The sequence below is a fragment of the Rousettus aegyptiacus genome, unplaced genomic scaffold (assembly GCF_014176215.1).
Source record: "Rousettus aegyptiacus isolate mRouAeg1 unplaced genomic scaffold, mRouAeg1.p scaffold_m13_p_9, whole genome shotgun sequence".
Lineage (NCBI taxonomy): Eukaryota > Metazoa > Chordata > Mammalia > Chiroptera > Pteropodidae > Rousettus > Rousettus aegyptiacus.
Genome location: NW_023416312.1, coordinates 75,056,341 through 75,066,295, shown reverse-complemented (window position 1 = coordinate 75,066,295; position 9,955 = coordinate 75,056,341). Strand labels below are relative to the sequence as shown.

The 9,955-nt window shown below is 32.3% G+C and overlaps 1 non-coding gene across 1 annotated transcript; it reads left to right on the top strand.

Annotated features, from left to right (window-relative positions):
• Positions 1–3,495: 3,495 nt before the first annotated feature.
• Positions 3,496–3,607, top strand: LOC118608144. Its single transcript, XR_004952939.1, has one exon. It is a non-coding gene; the product is annotated as a U6 spliceosomal RNA (small nuclear RNA).
• The last annotated feature ends 6,348 nt before the right edge of the window (positions 3,608–9,955 follow it).

Here is a 9,955-nt window from a genome sequence, read left to right as displayed (position 1 = left end):
AAAAAAAATAGCCACTGCAATCTTGAGAAAGAAGAACAAAGTTGGAGGTATCGCACCACATGATAACAAACTATACTACAAAGCTACAGTAATCAAAACAGCATGATACTAACATAAAAACAGATACACTGATCAGTGGAACATAATAGAGAGCTCAGAAATAAATCCACACATATACACTCACTCAATATATGACAAAGGAGGTAAGAATATACAATGTGGTAAAAACAGTCTCTTCAATAAATGGATTTGGGAAAACTGTACAGATACATGCACAAAAAAAAAACTGGGCCACCTTCTTACACCATATACAATAATAGAATCAAAATGGATTAAAGACTTAAATGTAAGACCCAAAACCATAAAACTTCTAGAAGAAGACATAGGCAGTAAACTCTCTGATATTACTAACGGGAATTTCTTTTCAGATATATCTCCTCAGGCAAGGGAAACAAAAGAAAAAATGAACAAATGGGACTACATCAAACTAAAAGGTTTTTGTACAGCCAAGAAAATCATCATCAACACAAAAAGACAACTGACTGTTTGGAAGAAGATATTCACTATTGATACATCCGGTAAGGGATTAATATCCAAAATATATAAAGAACTTAGACAACTACACAAGAACAACAAAAACAATGCAATTAAAAAATGAGCAGAAGACCTGAACAAATACTTCTCCAAAGAGGAAATACAAATGGCTAATAGACATGAAAAGATGCTCAAGGTCACTAACCATCAGAGAAATGCAAATGAAAAACACAGTGAGATATAATCTCATACCTGTCTGAATGGCTATCATCAATAAATCAATAAACAAATGTTGGTGAGAAAAGGGAACCCTCGTGCATTGTTGGTGGAATTGCATATTGGTACAGTCACTTTGGAAAATAGTATGGAGGTTTCTCAAAATATTAAAAATGAATATACCTTTTGACTCAGCAATTGCACTTCTGGGTATTTATTCAAAGAAAACCAAAAGAATAATTTGTAAAGATCTGTGCACTCCAATATTCATGGCAGCACAATTTACAGTTACTAAGAAATGGAAGCAACTTAAATTGGATAAAGAAATTATGGTTCATATATATATAATGAAATATTACTCAGTCATTAAAAAATGAAATCCTAACATTTCTAATGACATGGATGGACCTAAAGGTTATTATGCTGAGTGAAATAAGCCAGACAGAGAAAGGTAAATACCATATGATTTCACTTATATGCAGAATCTAAGGAAAGAAAAAAACAAATTAATCAAAAATAGACTCACAAATATAGTAGACAATTTAGTGACAGACAGAGGGGAGGGTGGTTAGGGGACTGGGAGAATGGGGTGAAGGATTAAAGAAGTATAAATTAGTAATTAATAGTTGGTCGCAGGGGTGGGGAGCACGACAGAAGGAATGCAGTTAGTATTAATATGATGACTAGGTGGAGGGCCAAGGGAAGGAGGGAGAAATTGGGGGAATTGTTTAATGAACAATATAGGTATCTAACCAATGTACTATATATTTGAAACTAATTTAAATAAATTTTTAAAAAATAAAAATAAAAAAATAAAATCAATAAGTAATAATAATAATGAGAGACACATTAGCAAATACATCAATACAATAATAATGTCAGGTATCCTCTTAAGTACCTTAGATGCATAACTTCCATGCAGTCCTCAAAATGTCCATGAGAAAATATTAACTTCATTTTACAGTGTGATAAGTAAGGCTCAAAGGATTTAGGTAAGTTTCTAGAATCTTGCAGCTAGTAAATGCTGAATCTAAAATTCAAACCCATGTCAGTTTGATTCCAAAGACTGAATTAGAATTTACACTATAATCTATACTCTTCAAAAATAATCATTAACATTCTTGTATCGAGGCAAAATACATCTTTCGAAAACAACTTTATAAAAATTTAATTTACATACCATACAATTTACTCATTTAAATTATACAATTCAATGGTATTTAGTGTATTTATGTGGTTGTAAAAGCATCATGACAATCGAGTTTTAGAATATTTTGTTCTTCCAAAAGAAATTCTATATCCATTTATAATTTCAAGTGTATTTTAATTTTACTCTGTGACAAACTACTGGGTTATAATTAACTCTGAAAACAAACTTTGTATTATTTATTATAGAGATTAAGAAGAATGGTATTAAGATGAATATTTTCAATGCCTTTAATATTCTACAGTCAACTGTGCTGGGTATGCATCATAGGACTCTTGTTATTCTCCCAGAGAGAGAATAATTATTAAAAAATAAATCCATGTTCTAATACTTTTATAAGCAACTCCTACTATCTCTCATACAGCTGGGTCAACAATGCTGATCTAGAGTAATATCTTAGAAGGAGAATGAGAAATGCTTTTATGCCATTTCAAATCTTGGTCCATGCTCTCTTAGTAAACAAAGGTTTACTAACTCTCTTAGTTTACTGAAAGACAACAGAATAGCAAAGTAAATGTTTTAATTATGAAAATTGAGGTCAGAAACAGACTAGAAGGGATAGATTAAACAATCCAAGAAAAGCAAAGAGAATTCCATGAAAAAGAAGACCTTTAGGCAACCGAGGAGCAAGTCATGGGCACTAAGCATATGAAAAAGTGAAAAGAAGTAAAGGAGAATTTAGAGACACAAAAGGGCGTTTTTTATGACCTGACTAATTGTCCTTAGAGCTGGCACTGGACAGAACTTTAAACAAGAGAAATAAACTTCCCTTCACTCTACTGATAAATGTGGTGTACAAACCACATTTTTAAAATTAGTTTCAAGTGTACAGTACATTGGTTAGACATTTGTAAAGTTTATAAAACAACCCCCCTAATTGCTCCTTCTCTCCTCTGCACAAACCACATTTTTATAAACACAGATCTAGAGATCTCACCTAGGGAAAGTGACATTCTAATTTTTCCACTATCTTTACTTAACTGGGATAAACAAGATCGATACTGCAAAGCAATTAAATAAATACTATTTATTACTGATCACATACTTGTAAACAGCAAAAGCAAACACATAGTAGAATAGTACCTGTAAGGGAATTGCTTATTCATCAGATGTTTACTCAATGTTATTACTGCCAACTCTGTTCAGTTTATAAGTACAATTTTGGAGATAATATTGATAAATTTGCTTCAATTACTTCCACTGTAACATCATATGCTCCTCAAACCTGTAAAGTACAGAGAATCTTTATAAAGAAACTTAGGCCTACAGTTGTAAATTACTGGCAAGAGCTCATTAAAAGAAAAGGAAGTTACAAGTTCTTTATTAACTAAAATTAGTGATATCCACCATTGTAATTTGTCATCATTGCAAAAACATATTGCATTCCAATCAGAGAAGGTATAAAAAGTTGTAAGTTCCACAAAGTCACAGAGATAATCAAAATTAGAGTAGTAAACTAGTCAGTAGTATGAAATCAACTGAATCACTGAGCTCAAAATTCTATGTAGAGTTTTTATAGCAAAAGTATATGATATAATGTTCACTTTGGCAGAACATATATTAAAATTGGAATGATACAGAGAAGATTAATATTATCTGTGACCCATACACAAGGATGATATGCAAATTCATGAAACGTTCCATAATTTGGGGCCTAAAAGACACATTAAGTCAGATGAATTTAATAGATATATTCAGGGCATTTTATCTCAAAGTAGAAAAATTTATATTCTGCTCAAGTGCACATGGAACATTTTCCAAGATAAACCACATGTTAGGATACAAAACAAGTCTCAATAAATTTAAGAAGGTTGAAATCATATCAACTGTCTCCTCTGATCACAATGGTATGAAACTAGAAATCAACTATAAGAAAAAAAACTGGAAAATACACAAAAGTATGGAGGCTAAATAAGAAACTATTAAACAGTGACTCAATCAACAATGAGATCAAGGAAGAAATGAAAAGATACTGAGACACAAATGAAAATGAAAACACAGTGACTCAAAATCTATGGAATGCAGTGAAAGCAGCAATAAAAGGGAAATTCTTAGCAATACAGGCCTACTTCAAAAAAAAAAACAAGAAAAAGCTTAAATAAACAATCTAACCTTACACATAAAAGAACTAGAAAAAAAACAGCAAACAGAGCTCAAACTGGAGAGAAGGAAGGAAATAATAAAGATCGGAGAGTAAATAAACAAAATGAAGTCTAGATAAACAATATAAAAGGTTAAAGAAACCAAGAGCTGATTCTTTGAAAGGATAAACAAAATTGACAAATCCTTAAACAGAATCATTGAGGGAAAATGACAGAGGACTCAAATAAATAAAATGAGAATAAAAGAGGAAAAATAACTATAGACTACACAGAAATACAAAGGATCATAAAAATGCTATGAGCAAAATACACCAACGAGTTGGACAATTGAAGAAATGGATACATTCCTAGAAATATACTATCTCCCAAGACTGAGTCAAGAAGAAACAGAAAATCTGAACTTAATGATTACCACCAGTGAAATAGAATTAATCAAAAACTTCCCCAAAAACAAAAGCCCTGGACCAGATGGCTTCATAGGCAAATTTTAGCAAACATTCAAAGAACTAACACCTATTTTTTTCAAACTGTTCCAAAATATTCAAGAAGAGGGAAGGCTCCCTTACTCCTTTTATGAGGCAACCATTATCTTGATTCTAACACAAGACAAAGACATTACAAAAAAAAGAAAACTAAAGGCCAATATGTCATATGAACATTGATGGAAAAAATCCTCAACAATATATTAGCAAATCAAATTCAGCAATACATTAAAAATATCATACACCATGATCAAGTTAGATTTATTACTGGGATGTAAGGTTGATGCAATATTCACAAATCAATTAATGTTATACACCACATTAACAAATCAAAGGATAAAAAACATATGATCATATCAATAGGTGCAGAAAAAGTGTTCCACAAAATTCAACATCCATTTATGATAAAAACTTTCAGCAAAATGGGAATAGAGAGAACATACCTCAACATAATAAAGGCCATATATGACAAATATACAGCTAACATCATACTCAACGGGGAAAAGCTAAAAACATTTTGCTTAAGATCAGGAACAAGACAAGGATGCCTACATTCACCACTTCTGTTCGACATTGTATTGAAACTCTTAGCCACAGAAATGAGACAAGACAGAGAAATAAAATAATCCAGATTGGAAAGGAAGAAGTACAACTCTTGTTATTTTCCAATGACATGATAATATATAGAGAGAACCCTAAAAATTCTACCCCCCCAAAAAAAACTGTTAGAACTGATCAATGAATTCAGTAAAGTAGCAGGATACAAAATTAATATTCAGAAGTTAGTGGCATTTTTGTACACCAATGATGAACTTTCAGAAAGAGAAATTAAGAAAACAATCCCATTTACAATTACATTAAAAACAATAAAATACCCTGGAATCAAATTAACCAAGGAGGTAAAAGTGTACACTTTTCTGTTTTCAGAAAAGTGTAAGTCATTGAAAAAAGAAATTGAAGAAGATCCAAATAAATGGAAGCATATACTGTGCTCATGGGTATGAAGAATCAACATCATTAAAATGTCCATACTACCCAAAGCAATCTATAGATTCAATACAATCGCTATCAACATACCAATGGCATTTCTCAGAGAACTAGAACAAATAATCCCATAATTTACAGGGAGCCATAAAAAAAAGCTGAATAGCATGGCAATCTTGAGAAAGAAAAACAAAGTTGGAAGTATCACACTACCTGATATCAAACTACACTACAAAGCTACTGTAATCAAAACAGCATGGTACTGGCATAAAACAGATATATTGATCAATGAAACAGAATAAAATGCCTAGAAATAAATTCACTCTCATGTGCTCACTTAATATATAACAAAAGAGGCAAGAATATTCAATTGTGTATGCACGGCCTCTTTAATAGTGTTGGGAAAATTGGGTGGATATATGCAAAAAAAGAAAAAAATAAACTAGATCATCTTCTTACACCATACACAATAATAGACTCAAAACAGATTAAAGATTTAAATGTAAATCCCAAAAACATAAAACTTCTAGAAGAAAACATAGGCAGTAATCTCTCTGTTATTGCCACTAGTAATTTCTTTTCAGACATATCGCCTTGGGCAAAGGAAACATCAGAAAAAAATGAAGAAATGGGACTATATCAAACTAAAAAGATATTCTACAACATAAGAAACCATCAGCAAAATTAAAAGACAACCTACTGAATGGGAGAAGATATTCACTTATGATATATCGGATAAGGGGTTAATATCCAAAATACATAAAGAACTCATATAACAACAATAACAAAAGCTAATAATGCAATTAAAAAAGGGCAGAAGACCTGAACATATATTTCTCCAAAGAGGAAATAAAGATGGCCAATAGACATATAAAAAGATACTCAAGATCACTAATCATCAGATAAATATAAATTAAATTCACAATGGGGATAATAGTTAAAATGGCCTAAATAATGAAGGCTTCGTTTATTTGCTCTTATGACCACATCAAAGTTGTGACAGAGACATGGAGCTAACAGCAAACAGGATTACCTGGGGTCTAGATGAATAATCCCTAAAACTATGGAGAGAAATAAGAAATCACCCTGCAACAGGAGGAGGTAGGACAGGGCTAGTATGTGAGGCTGCCTGGCCCCAAGCATCCGAGTGGTACAGAGGCTACTGCAGATTGACTATCATCAATGAATCAAAAAACAAGTGTTGGCTAAGAAGCAGGAGCAACAAGAACTCTTGTATGGTGTTGATGGGAGTGCAAATTGGTATAGCCACTATGGAAAACAGTTTGGAGATTCCTCAAAAAAATAATAATTGATATATCTTTTGAACCAACAATTGCACTTCTCAGTATTTATCCAAAGAAGACCAAAACAACAATTTGTAAAGATCTATGCACCTCTATGTTCATGGCAGCACAATTTACAGTAGTCAAGAAATGGAAGCAAAATAAATGCCCATCAACAGATAATTGGATAAAGAAGTTATGATTCATATATATAATGGAATATTTTTCAGCTATTAAAAAATAAAATCCTACTTTCACAACAACATGGATGCATCTAGAGTTATTATGCTGAATTAAATAAATCTGATAAAGTTAAATAATATACGATTTCTCTTATATGTGGAATCTAAGGAACAAAAAGAACAAACTAATCAAAAACAGACTCACAATATAGAGAACAATCTGGTAATGGCTACAGGGGAGGAGGTTTGGAGGGCTGGAAAGACGGGCTGAAGTGTTAAAGAAATACAAATTAGTAATTGATAGATGGTCATGGGGATAGGGAGTATGGCATAGGGAACGCAGTCAGCATTAATGTTATGGCTGGGTGTAGAGCCAGAGGAGAAAAAGAGCAATGAGGGGAATCATTAATTAATCTATATAAATGTCTAATCAATGAACTATATACTTGAAACTAATAATAAAATAAAATATTGTTCAAACATTTATGATATACCAGAAGAATGTGTAACACTAATCAATAATGACAGCTCATCCTGACAATAGAATTTGTGAAATATTTTCTGTTTTCTGGTTGATACCAATTAAAGTCAATGCATCATGTTTATCTCAGAGACAACTATTGCCAGTACTTGTGCTTTTCTAGCACAAAGTCTACAACAGACCACCCTGAGAGATGACAGATCTCACCCTGGAACCTGTTTTTGCTATATAATCTCTTTTCTAAAGGGTCTTCTCCTTCTGAACAGGAAGTGTTGAAATTCATCCTGAAAAAAAAAATCAACTCGCAGAGGGGCTTTTGAAAATGATGCAAAAGTAAACTTTGATACACGTGAAAAAATACTCAGCCGTTTTCCATTGTTTCACCCCCACCCACACCCCCACAGTGACCCACAGTGATTTCCTAAAATAAAAATTCTGATTTAAGGGATCTTACTGTCAGTGATGTCCCCATTGCTACATCTCACAAATTATTAGCTACATTTATTACAATAGTTACAGTATTTTGAGAAATTACCATGTGTGAGAAATCATGCTAGTTGCTTTATATATTTTTATTTCATTAATTACCCCAATACTTTCAAGGTATAGATGTTAGTCACTCTTCAGATGATAAAACTAAGAATTACAAACTAAAAGTATTCCCCAAGGTTATACAGTCACAGTCAGAAATCTATTTATATCTATCAATCATCTATATCTATCTATCTATCTATCTATCTATCTATCTATCTATCTATCATATATATACATACATACATATATATACATATATATATGTATATATATCTTTGATTTATTTTTCAAACTTAAAATTCCAAGGGAAGCCCCCATCACTCACCTCTTGTCTACTGGGGTACAGCATAATAGGAATTTTATGACAAGGGAATCTATCGATTCCAGGTAAAGCCATCCATACAGCTGCTTGCTTATTGCCATTTATACAACAAATAAACAACCAAAAACAATTAGGGACTCGAAAATGTAGGATTTAGTTTCCTTTGGGTTCAAATATTTTTATGCTAATATTGTTCAATTCCAATAGTTTTTTTTTACCAGTAGAATTATTAGCTTTATTTTATAAATAAGAAAAGTAAGAGTGAAAGAAGTGACTTATCCAAGACAACACATAGTAGATTTAAGAACTTGAACACTGGATTAGCTAATGTGATTAATACTGTATACTGTTTCTGTCATAAAATATTTTATATAAATCATTCTATGCACCTTTTTAAGAGTTGCAGTTTTTTAAATTTTAGTTTATTATTAGTTTCAAGTATACAGTACATTAATTAGACATTTATATAGTTTATAAAATGATCTCTCGAATTGCCCTTTCTTTCCTCTGGCTCTCCACCTAGCCATTATATTAATGCTATCTGCATTCCTATGCCATGCTCCCCATCCCTATGACCATGTATCAACCACTAATTTGTACTTCTTTAACCCTTCATCCCATTCTCCCAGTCCCCCTTGAAAACATGTATTCCTGGCTACAGTCAGAGCTGGTCCAACGGCATTTTTGCTTATCGTTTGTTTTGCTTTTTAAAAAAATTTAAGTTTTTATAGAATGGTAAATTAATTCAGTATTTGAAAGCAGTTTAATGGTCCATAAATGAATTAAGTTCTTAGTTTACTTCTCTTTAAATACAAATCCATATGATCAGTTTTATAGATATGTGGCTACTAAGCAGGTTCAGTATTTGGGTGACGTCAATGAGGTGCCCAGGGAACAAAAGTTAAGGAGGGAAAGCCCTGAGAATAAGCACTCTCTTAAATTTTGTGCCCTAGACACTTCACTCACCCAACTTTAGTCCTGCTCTTGTAATTGGCTAATCACAGTTTAAGATTCCTGGTGAATCTCGGTAACTAACAAAGGGATGTAATCCAGATGTTTGTCATTCTCCAATAAGCATCATACCTATAGAAATTTCCACTATCTCATCAAAGGTAAAAATGTACTTCAAATACTGAAGTAGCAAAGATGAGATTTAGAGAGATATTCATATTCCATAAGGGGGAAGGGCTGGTGCAGGAACTCCAGTAAATGTTTAGCAGTCTCTGGAACAGAAACATATTTTTCTCTCACACAAAAAGTAATCAACATTTAAGAACACTTACATTATTGGCTTCATGAATAATTAATGCTATGTTCCCACCAAGTGAGTTAAGTAGCTAGATCAAAATTGTCTCAGGCCTATCCCGGGAGATAAACAGTCTCCAATATAATAACATTGGTAGAATTTGATACTATAGCAATTTATGCTATCAGAGCAGATTTAAATCACAAGGTAACTGAATTACAGAGTTTCTTACTCTATCAGAAAAGGTCCCTGCATGATCACAGTCAAGGTATGTTAAAGGTGCCTAAAATTTGTTAGCTGGTGAATCTAGTTTCCATTTCAAATTTCACTTTCATGAATATGAGTATCAAAACTACTTGCAGAAATCAATTTTATGACATGA